This window comes from Girardinichthys multiradiatus, chromosome 11 (assembly GCF_021462225.1).
Source record: "Girardinichthys multiradiatus isolate DD_20200921_A chromosome 11, DD_fGirMul_XY1, whole genome shotgun sequence".
Lineage (NCBI taxonomy): Eukaryota > Metazoa > Chordata > Actinopteri > Cyprinodontiformes > Goodeidae > Girardinichthys > Girardinichthys multiradiatus.
The window spans coordinates 12,407,025-12,419,634 of NC_061804.1; the positions used below are offsets into that span (position 1 = coordinate 12,407,025).

The following is a 12,610-nucleotide window of genomic DNA, read 5'->3' on the forward strand; positions in this document are numbered from 1 at the left end:
AAGTAAAGGCAAATTAACATCTTAAAATGGGAAAAGGGGAAAGTCTTTTACCAACTATATTTTTTATTTTCATTTTATATCAAAACATCCAGTGACTTTACCCAAATGTAGACTTGGGTGCACCCTTTCATTGACCTTACAGCAGGCATTTCTGATAAGAGTGACCCATATCCTGTTTTTGTTGCTGAGAAGAGAATAAATATTGTTTCTAAGCCAAGAAAACAGAAAACAATCCACCTAAAAATGTAGGAAAATGTATGTCTTTCTTTTAACGGAGTAAAAATGAGGCCCTTTTTTTGTTTGGCTTTACTTTGTTTCATTTAAATGTTGAAGGTTAAGAGGGTAAAAATAAAAACGTCACATTAAATTGTTTAAAAGAAACTGTTTAAACTTGACATTTTTTACTCACATGGCAGAAAATAGACACCGCTGTCAAGTTTGTGTGCAGAACATTTAATTTTAAATCAGCATCTATTGCAGACATTAACTTTCCCTAATTGTTAGATGGTTAAGCTTGTCAGCTGGCATAAAAGTTAAAAAGCATTCCACTAGGATTAACTTCTCCGATTTTCCACAATCCAATAACATTTTGGTTAAAAATATAACTAAACCAGTTTTTCAAATGTGTGGTAAGAACAGTTTTCTTCCTTTTTTAGACTGGCTGCAAACTGATGTGAAGCGTCCTGTTTTTTCTTGCCAGTGAATTAGATATCAGAGTCGTCCTCTGTTTCAACACAAGCTCCTGCCAAATCACGGTCATATGGCTCTTTGAACGCTATATGACAGCATATGTATCTGGAGGGAGATCCGAACAGCAATCTGAATAATTGAGCCTGCATGTTTATGTTAAGCACATATGGATGTTCAAAGAGGAGCCGTGGTTGTAAATGCATGTGTTACTGTTTGGTCCTGGCAGGCACCAAGAGATGGAGACAGAATGTGAAATGGCTGAAATTAGTCAGAAATGAAGAAAACGGAGCCAAATATAAATGCAGAAATGTTAAATATAATTAATAGATTAGAAAAATCATTTGGATCTTCTCTGGAGTTTGTTTGCAGCTCTAACTACTAGACTAATTATTTTGATTGAATGACTGAAGAGCAAAATTATATACATATAGAGGAAATTAGGACCAGACCAGTGGGTCAAAAGTGTTATTCTTGTTAAAAAAATTAAACAAGGTTTAGGTATTTACAGTATTGGCCATAATTGGATAGTGCTGTGCAAAGGTTTTAAACCACCCCTTGTTTGTTTTGTACCCTTTCCCTTCAAGGAGCAAGAATTTCCTTTTTCTTTTAAAGTTGTCCTAATCAATAACTCTCCAGGGTGACCCAAACGTCTCTTCTTTTAAACTTGCCAGCTTTTTCAGTCGTTTTCTACCCAGTCAATGTAGGTCATCATGTAATGTGTGCTTAATCAAACCTAGAAAGTGGACGAGTAGAAGACAAAAGAATGGCAACAACCCCTTAAAATTATGTGTTTAAGATGCTGAGCCTAAGAGATGCATCCTCCTTCGTTGTATCATCTACTGCAGTGGTTGCCAAACTTTTTAGCTTCTAACTCACAAAATAAAAATGAAAGAGACTTGTGTTCCCAGCTTAAATATACCACACAGTCAATTAAACAGGGGTAAAATGACAGCATAGACATAATTCACACACAATTTATTGCTTTTATCTATTAATTAATTTGTTTGGTTAATAAAAAAGGGTGCTCAAACCCCCATAATTTTTGATTTGTAACCCTCAGCGAGATCCTAATTCTGAAAACCACTGAACTATTGTATACCAGGTTTCTTTTCCCACCAAAGCTCTTCGGCAAACGCATCTTTGGCATTAAAATACTATTTTATATTTGCACAAATGTGTTGTTCTTGGTAGTTTTCAGTGCTTCAACAAAGTTCAACTGGATCAATATGTTTTTTTTTTGTTGAAATAAATTTTTAAAAGACCTCCAGAAAGCCTGGAGAAATATTGATCAAGTTCACTTTAAAAAGTTTAAAAGAAACTGTGGCTCATTTTAAACAAAATAAAAATAATCCTGGATGACTTAAGGCTGTTGCACTGTATTGTGTGGATCAGGACATTTATGAATTTTACCTCATAAATCAAGCATATTCATATCACCGGATTACAGTTTGACTCTGTTGTCTCCATTGTTTTTTTAGAAAGAAGCTATAAAAACTAAAAATGCTTGTACAAATTGGTTATTGTAAAAGGCACTTGAATTGCCAGGTTTTTGTAATGTAACAAGAACAAAAAAACTTTTTAGGGGATAGAGTACATTAAATAAATTAAAAGCTGCAATAACTGATGCATACTTGTACACAAGCTTTATAATATTTTTGTTTCAGCACCTTTTTATTTAGTTTCAGGATTCAGTCTTCAAGAGTTCACATCTGGTTTTAATTTTTGAGAATCTGATTAATCTGAAATAAAGATCAGCTGTCAGAATATGACTTTCCTTATATTTGCACATCTGCGTCATTTAGTCAAAGCTACAGTTTGCAGAGAGGTTATAAAGAAGCTAAATAATCTTACTGCATAAAGGCATCAGTCAGGAGAAGGGCAACACAAGCATTATAAATACACACCATGGCTTAGACAGGCCAGTCACCAACGACTGGAGACAATATGTCACAACAGCGACATTACAAAGACTGGACAGTTGGGAACCTACAAACAGTGCAGGTTGGCTAAATCTTCATTTTATCTTTTTAGGAAATTATCAGTGCAAGCGAGTTATTGTTAACAACTAATAATTACTCCTTTAAAGTGATCATTAGTTATTCTGCAGGTCTACAGCTGTTTAATTTTCTCATTTTACACTCTTTGCTGGCTTGACTGCAAACAGCTACAGAAAGAGTTCTTACAAACACCAGGTGTTTAAGAAATAATTTATCAGTCGGGTTATGTTTGAATTTATAAAAAAAAACCTTTGTGATGATTTCCAGGAAGATACAAAGCTTCAGGCTTGCAGCACTGTGTTGGTAACTGTACAGAAAATCAGGGAAGAGGACAAATTAATTGGGTCCAAGCCAGAATACTTGAGTTTCAAACTAACAAGCCAGGAACTGGATTTGTGCCAAGCTGTTTTTTCACACCGGCGAAGCTGTGATTATTTGTCTCCAAATACATTTTGTGTTTCAGCATAAGGAGAGAATAAGGCTGAGCAGTGTGGCTAACAGGGACAGGGTAGTGTGTCTTTACATGTGACAGAAGGGAAATGCATAGTACTGAGGAAGAACAAGCAACAAAATATTACGGCTGCAAAATTAACCCTTATAGCCAAATGTGTTTCTGTTCACAGAGTTAAAGATAAGAAGGTGGAAATGGAACAAGGCCTGTATGGGTTTGCATTGCTGATAAAGAGTGCTCTTTGATCGGGTTCATCGGTTTATTTGTTTACATAAACAGTGGAGGCGCACCGCAGGGTCACTGTTTATCTGCTGGTCTGGATGGATTCGTCGGTCTGGCCTATCTGACCCATTCCATCCCAGTGTAAGAGAACTGCAGATAAAAATAGCTCCCCAACTGGGACACAATGTGCAGAGCCTGGCTTTGATTAGGACACAGTGTGCGTACCGTTTTCAAAAACAACTACCTCGCACTCTAAAAGTGACCAAGCAAGGGAGGGAGGAGATTACACAGACGGAATTAAGGAAGGAACAGGAAAGGAGAGGAGGTTTATTTTAATGGAGTTCAGTTTCTTATCAGATTGCATGCAGGCAGCAATACTACAGACAAGTCAGGCTAATCATACTAACACCAAGCATGAAGCAGATGCTACAAATAGAGGATATATACCATTTAAAACCAAGAGATGATAGGCTTTTTGGCAAGGGGACAAAGAGGGAATTTAAGACACTAATTATGGCAATGGTAAAAAAAAAAAAAAAAAAAAAAAAACAACAATTACCCATCAGCTGGTGGAGCATAGAACAATACATTAAGGTTCACTTTCAGTCTTTAAAAGTGTGGAATTTAAGTTTTTACCCAGTCTGGGTAAGTGTCATCAAATGGCAAAATATCTGTATTTCCATTTATTGTGCTCTTTCCTGTTGTCTAAATCCATCCATCCATGTTGATAATCCACCATCAGTCCATCCATCAAATCCTCCCTCCATCAATGTTGTCAATCACCCTGCCATCCATTCATTTATTGGTCAGTCCCGTCAATCAACGGCACATCTTTCATCCATTTATTAGTTCGTCCTCTCAATAGATCCTTTTCTTTCTAGGAGTCTTTGGTTTTTTGCAGGTTCTATTGTAAAAGCCTGACCACTATAGTAATGTTTGCCCCAAATTCATACATTTGATTTGTATTCATACTATACAAGCAGGTTAAAAAAGAACTGAGAAACTGGAAAAAATTAGTCTAGAAAAGTATGGAATCACACCAACATGTTCCTAATCATAATTTCTTCTTTTTATGCCTTTCAAATGCAGAGACCAGATATTAAGAAGCTTAGATTATGTCTTGAGAAGAAAAAGTAAACATTATTTTAAATGGAAGAGAAAAAAGAAAAGAAAAGTTAACAAAGACTTTCTCTTGTTTTTCTACCTAACTTCCAGCTAAGCTGTACATTGATTTGACCTTCTCAGCTTCTATCGTATTGACTAAAAACCTACACTACTTACTAACGAGCACCATCAACGGCTCACTCACCCTGAAAACACAAAGACACCACTGTGAGAGTCTAGGCAGCGAAAAATCTGATTATTGATCTTTAATTGGCCCAATATCACCCCAGAACCAATATGAAGAGCCTGGGCTAATCACTAACAAGACATTCCCAACGAAATTGATTAGTAGAGAACCTGCGAATAAATGCTCACAGCTTGTTATAGATTAAAACTGGAGATTTGCATTGATGGTTGGCTGAGGCTATATAAGTATACTTATATGATAATAATTATGTATTATGTTTATTATGCTTTGTACTAGAAGTAACAAAGGCTAATTATGTATCTGTAAGCCTTTTATGCATTAAAACACAGTAACAACAAATTATATTTAACTTATTTATAGTTTAATGGCTGAAATAACTTCACCAGTCATTTATTATTTTCTTTAATGGTTACATATAAATTTGATGGGTGAGAAATTCAGGGTAGGTACAGTTAAGCTCAAAATTATTCATACCAATGGCGGATTTACATTTAAAATTTTAAACCACTATCTTTTTCTGATGAGAAGTGAGAGAAACATCTTTCAAAAGATAAAGCAATGTAAAAGGGTGCCCAGCTTTGGAAAATGTGTTCATTATTGTTTATGTACATTAAACGTAAAAAAAAATGCCATGTTGAAAATTATGTATATTCTTCTCAATAATTAATGGAAAATATTTATTGGCAATTCTGTTATTTTGTCTATTTCTGTTTGACGATGAGCTCCAAGCCTTTGAGGTTGAAAGGCCTCTTTGTCATCACCCTAATCTTTAGCTTCCTCCAGAGATTCTTTATCAAATGCAAATCAGGATTATATTACATTATATATTATATTACTTCATTCAGAAGAAAGATGTTGGTAAAATATTACTTTAAACCTAAACTTAACTGTTGCTCTTTCACTTCTAAATTTGAAAATAAAATAACATGCAGAAATGACACCAACAACAACAGTTAGAGATTCCTTGTTCTGTGAATCATGTAAACAATTAAAACAGATTTTCTTTATCAAGCCAACTTAACCAGTAGGCTGGTTGTATTTGAGTTTGATTGCTTGGCTTTAAGGAGTTTGCCAAGAGAAACATTCCCAAGAGAAAGAGTTAAATAGTTGGATAGAACAGTATATACTGTATCCATAGTGAAACATATGACCCCCCAGTGACCAGCACTGTGAAAGCAAAAGCCTGTGAAACATTTCCATAAATTGTTTTTATGATCCTCCAGAGACAGGTGGATAGCTCCCCATATCTAATATCATTTGTCTAAACATTAGAAACTTTAGAGCGAAAGTTAAACCTGTCTGAGATGTAAATCTGGCGAAGCCTAGGAGACTCATGGCTGCAAAATAATTTGGAGGACAAGTCATGTCTGAGGGGCAGCTGGTTGTTTTTCACTAACTGGAAAGTGTGTGGTTTGATCCACATGTGTCTTTAATTTATGTGCCTAAGCTTCGGATGAAAAGCAAACTGAATGGTAAACAATGGAAGAGTGGAAGAGTTTTGTGGAGTCAAGATGACCCAGTGCCTAATCCTATATAGAACTGTTGAAGATTTCCTGTAAAATGCTATTAACACTGAACGGATTTGTACTTAAAAAGAGTTAGTGTTTAGACAGCGCTTACGTTTCCTCTGTTGTAATAAAGCAAACCCATTTTATAGTCTGCTTTAGCTTTAAACCTTCCACAAGGATTAGTTGGTCACTTTGCTTTTAAAAAGAAACTCACTCCTAGTTGAGCTCTGCATTAGGTTTAAACTCCAAAATCATGAAGAAAATTCTTCCTAGCAATGAATTCATTTTAAAATTAAAGCGTTGATCAGTGTCTTTACTTGTTGTAGCACCTTAACTCTCCCTTTTATTCATACATGCAATGTAAGCATCTCTACTAATTAAGTCCACATGTCTGTATTAAAATGTTTTTCAATTGGTCTGATGTAATACTCTAATCCTAAATGCCATCTTTTGATTAGATGTAGCAGAAAATCATCAGAATTAACAGAAATAAAGGCTTAAAAATGTCAGTCTGATTGTAATTAATCTATATAATGTGTTTCACTTGTTGAATTTAATTACTGAAATGAAGGAACTTTCCAATTATATTCTAATTTATTGAGAAGCCCCTATCCTCTATCCAACTGTCTAACTGCCCACTGATAAGGCACTGGATGATCACATATCAAAGATCCAGTAAACTATCTTTACCCCATATTGCCCAATTTCAGGGCCTCATGCTGTAGTTTACATTGATATTTAATATTCAATTTAGCCCAAGCAAGTAATGATAAAGGGGGGAAAAAAAGTAATTACTGTCCCTCGTCATGGTTGCATGCGTTGTCAGAGGTTAACCTTCCAGTAATGCAGTGCTATAGATATAGGTTGTAGAAAAAAAAGAAACTCAATAAAAACCATTGTACTCTAAGATAGCTTCTTGAAGGATACAGCTGAGCAGATTTTATTCTCTCTAAAATAGTATATGGCTATGTTTTATATATCGAAACGTTCTGAGTACATAGCAATTACAGTGTTCACAGCAGGGATCCTCAGCCTGTTTTTTCTCATCTTGGAGCCTTCACTCCATGAAGCAATACTCAGAAAAACAATCCGTGTTCTTCACCTCAGCAGGTTTAGATGCAGAAATAGTATATTTCAAAGAGTGTACCAATCGAAGGATTTCTCAGGTTTATTAAGCCTACACAAGCATTTTTAACATGTTATTAATGAATTTCCAACACATCCCTGATTTGCCTTTATAACCTGCCAGCCTCCTCAGGTCGGCATGCACAGGTCTTTCGGCTGTACCCACAATGAGATTTAAGACCTTTCAGAATGACTTCAGTAGCTTTGATCCTGCTGTCTTAGGTCTGCTCTGAGGTCTATGAGAACCGTTTCTAAGTTTAGGTTTATGTTTGTATGTGTACCAATCTAAGTGTCACTTTTTCGGCTTTAATTAGGGATACACACTAATTAAAACTGTGCTGCATAACTATCACATGATCAAACAAAAACCACATGACCAACCCCCTTCTAATATCGGCCCAGTATTACTTATTGTACTGATATAATGACCAACATTGGCTAATAGTGATTCTAATGGTGATATTTAGTCCATCCCCTTTTCTATCTTCTTTTTTTTGCTGCACTAGTGGCCTTTACTTGTGTCATTTTTCCAAAGTCGGCAGACAGGAAGTGGGGTGGAGAGAGGTGGAAGACATGCAGCATAAGTCTCTGGGGTCGGGACCGGAATCTGGGATGGCTGCATTGAGGACTGAGGCCTCCGTATAAAACGTTGAGTACTTAAAGCACACTGGGTGTGTTGTTTAATTTTGACATTCCCTAATGGGTTCATGCTCATGTTCCTAGTCTTTACATCGCCTTGTAAAATGCATTTGATTTGTTTTTCAACATAAACATGTTGGGTGGAAGGAATCATGCCAGGTTAGTTACATGGAGAATATATAATAAACCTTTTATGTGTTGGGTTCTTTTGTTTTTGCCAGAGAATGCCATCGACTTTTCAGTTATTGTTCAAAAATCTACTGACTTATCAAAGAAATAAAGCCATTTCTGCTTTAATCCAATCTGGGAATCCTGTTGGCTTACTTTTTAAGGTCAACAACCAGTGCTTCAGAGCTTTGGACATAGCCTTCAACCATATGGATTAAGTTGAACCTGCATCTGGATATGCTGTATGTTTAATTAAGGTACCAGTCTGTGGCTGCTCTGTGTCTACATATTCTTAAAAAAACACAATGTACAACAAAAAAAACAACAACTTTGAATCCATTACAGGAACACTAAAGAACAATTAAGCATTTATTTGTCTGCAAATATGATAGTAATGTTGGACCACTTGTTTGCTGAATATTGAACCATTTGCACGTTGCTGGACGCCACTATGCCTTTCCCACGTCATCGGCCATTTTGTACCGCAGGATAGTCTGTCCTACAAAACCCAGCGGCCACTGCGGCTGATATGACGGGGCCGTCCCAGGTCTGACGTCACAGGAGGCAAAATAGGAAGGCGAACATTTGAAAGAAGCGCTTTTCACATTGGATACCGGACCAACATCTGAAGCATCTCTCTCTGGAGAAGAAGAAGTCCCACATGGATTGTTCATTTATTCTCCTTCGTTGGCCAACGAAAAATTCATGAAAGAGGTTTCTGGAATAAGAATGCCAGAAATTTCACTTTGCCGATCGAAGACGTGAGCTTAACACGTAACCAAAAAACTTCGGAGTTTCAAGAAGACGCAACTTTCCCTCCTTGTTTTGTACCAGTCGACTAGTGACGGTCCGTCATAATTTTTCTACCTTTCTGCCACGGAGGCCACCAAGGAAGAAAACGGACTGCTTCGCTGAGTATCTGCGGACGCGTGGAACTCTTCAGCCCCCCTCTGTTCAGAGGAGACAACAACAAGTAAAATCCACCTTTTATTTCTTTATTAGGAATAGCGTGGGCAGGATAGAAGAGGTTTTAGTGCGATGTAGAATCGCCACTTAGAGTCTAATGTGTTCTGAATTGTATGTGCATGCCATTGTCTTTTGAAACGCAGAGTCTCGCAAGATTGTGCTTTTACTGTGCGAACACCTGAGAGTAGGTGCGCTGTGAAACTGGACTGCTATAATAACCTTATGGTGAAAATCAACCATTTTCTTTGTCTTCAACATTCCTGCTTACTGGCTTGCCGCCAAAAGTTTTATTATCCTTTGTCCTCGGGGTTTACAACCTTACTGGGGAGAAGGTTTAAGACTGTGCATCTCACTGAGCTACATTTCTGGCGGGCTGCGCTCCCAAAGCTTCGTTCAACACCATATTCCCTTGTCATATTATCACTTTGGCCATAACTGCTGGTTGATTCCATACACACCCACTGCTGTTTTGCTTTATTTTGTTTAGTTAGGTATTTTACCCTTTTCTGTAGAACTTTGCATGTTTGAGTAGGTGAAGATTATCAGATCGAAGAGTTTATTTTATCAGGCCGATTGGGTTAATAAATTTTCACGTAGATAAAGAGAAGCCGTTTGTGTTTATTTTGTGGAAGAGTGATTTGTCAGTCAAGATAAGGTTAAAAGTTCCCCACGTTTCGGCAGAAACGGTTGATTAAACAGTGACATCTCTGGTAATAGTTATCAATTATTACTGAGTATTTAACGGTTGTAATTGTCAAAGGCGTTGAGCCACAATTACAACGCCAGAAGACATCTCTGGTTTCAATTCATAAATTAGGATTTTTGGTTAAGAATTTAATTTTCTCCAATTATGATTTTTAATTATAATTATTGATAAATATTAATTAATCAATAATCATAATCCTTACAGTTAAGTTGGCTCACGGTTTGAATTTATGCCTTTAAGAAAATATTCAAGCGTTTAATAATCTGTTACAAATATTTTAAATGAGTGATCAAATCTTTAATAGACGATTCTATGCTGAGCAGAGATGCTTTAAAACATATTGTAGGTTGTAATGTTTGAAACCTTTACTGTTTTAAGAGAGAGACAGAAATCGGTCAAACCTGGACTCAATTATTCTACACGTTTTATAGTTTCTTTGGAAGAACGAAGCTCTCATCTGAATGTATCCTTGCACTCCTAGTCAATGCTACAGTGAAATCAAAGCCTCTCCAGATACCATTTTTTAGGGAGTTCCAAGATTGATTGACAGGATGTGATTATGCATCAGCATAATGATGATAATGATAAAAGATTTATGCTGATGCATAATGAAATACAATGCAAAACTACTTCTTATTTTATAAGCTGGTGGGGTGTATTGTGGTAGTGAAAATACATATTTAAAAAAAAATCAAACAAACATACAAATAGAGTTTTGGGTCAAAGAAACCGACTACAGACAGACTCCAAAATGGAACCAGAAAGCTTCTTTAACAAAAATATCCACCCTCCCCCTGCAAACAATTTTATAGACAGTGGTTTAAATAATACACTCTTGAAATATTACCAAAACGTTTTGGGAGGAAGAGATAAAATAAGTGACAAATATACTTTTTGTATATAATTCTTTCTGCAATGTCTGTTTTGTATCTTTAGGGAAAGAAATCATGTCAGTGTATGGCAAATTTACTCTGTTTCTCTTTAAATTCATAGAGAGAGTGTAGGTCAAATAATACTTGTACCAGTACATTAAAGCTTTTCCTAGTTTACTGACTGAAAATAAAGCTAATATAATCTTGGTTTCCTTGAATCAGCAACAGTAGGGGATTTCTATCAGACCTGAAGCTATAACAGGAATACAAAAATTGAGAGAAGAATATCAGTAAGTTAAACAGAATTACAGCAGCTAGAAAGGCAAAAAAATAAGACGTAATGCAAATTAAACATAAACAGTTTGCCCTAATTTAAGAGCCATAAGGATGAAAAAGGATTAAGGGCATGTACAAAATAAAGGAGGGCATTAGGGACTGAAAGATTAAGGAAAGACGACTGGACAGAAGGAAATACGGAGACGATAGAGAGGTAACTAGGGAGCAGGAAGGAAACGGGGGGAAAAGTGGGTCAGACCAGCAGACAGACAGTGGAGGCTGCTGCTTTGGATTCAGTAGACTGAGGCTTTGTGAAGCCCTCCCTGATGTGCAGAACACACAGCTGCCAGACACACGCAGATCCACGGCATAACCAAGCCCACACTCCAAAGTCTATCACTTACGCACACAAACACACACAAACTACATGATTTATTAGCTCCCACTGCTCTGTCACCCTAGCCCCGCCCGCCTGGGGGATCCATGGCAACATCATTCACCAATCAGAGTGCAGATGTTCAGCTTCAGCCTCTGTCTCCAACTGCCTTTTGCTCTAATGTTTCCTCATTGTGGGGGCTTAAAACATTTGTTTTGGTCCAATGCAAAAACATTTTTCTTGATCCATTTTAAGTCCTGTATGTTTCAGATCAAATATATATCTAATATTATATTAAGAAAAGTGGCATGATTCCCATAAGAAGTTTAAACAATAATTTAATTTGTTAGGTAAAAAAGTAATTGCCCCCTAAAGCTAATAACTGTCATCAAGTAGAAGGACTACATATACCTTCTGACTTAGAAACTATTATAGATTTCCCAAATTGAGCAAGACGGTACTGTGAGTCAGAGGGACGTCTGACCCACTGTTTCCATTACGGACTGTTTACCCGTAGAACCCGAACTTGGATAAGCAGAAGACAAGGGATGGATAGGAGGACTTGCACTCTCTTCACCCTCCATATAGACCCCACTATAACAAAAAAATATCTTAAATGTGTTTGGTCCTTTTAGGGTCTCAGCAAGATCTGCAGGGTTAAAAAAGTTGAGGTGGGCTCCCCATTATACACAATAAAGAATGACAGCCTTTGGAGCATTTACAAATCTTACAAAGAGATTTCTTCTGATTTATTATCATTGTGGCACTGCATTATTGTCCTGGATGGATCACAGGCAAGTGTGGTAATGACATAGGCATAGTGTATCTATGCTGAGGGGCATTGGTGTGGCTTAGTCTTAAACAAGACTGGACCACACTGGTCTCATATCTATTACACACTATACCCCATTTCTCCCAGGCTGAGCTGGCAGAGCTACAAGAAAGCTACTTCATGGCGCCACGGCTGCTACACACATTGCATCCCGCCATCCTAACTAAATCAAATAGGATTGCAAAATGCTACTGCAATGACCAAACTACACTTGCCAGTATATACCACAACACACTAAGCACAATATTATCCTTTTTGAGGCAAAACATTTGTTCTGATCATGCTTGGCCCGGCTGGACAAGTAAAGAAGAACAGTGGATGTGGTTGAGGTTCTCTATAGCCCTTTGGATCGCATTGTGCTGGTATTCACAAACCAAAAGTTGCTCGGCTAAGATGAAATATTCAAACTTTGTTAATAATTGCACTAATAATTATTAATTACAGTTATTAATAGTTGCTAAAAGCCAAAC

The 12,610-nt window shown here is 36.9% G+C and overlaps 1 protein-coding gene across 1 annotated transcript in view; it reads right to left on the reverse strand.

Annotated features, from left to right (window-relative positions):
* The window catches only part of jade2 (jade family PHD finger 2), a 215,795-nt gene that overhangs the window by 51,428 nt on the left and 151,757 nt on the right, over window positions 1-12,610 (reverse strand). The gene's annotated exons all lie outside the window — the stretch shown is intronic.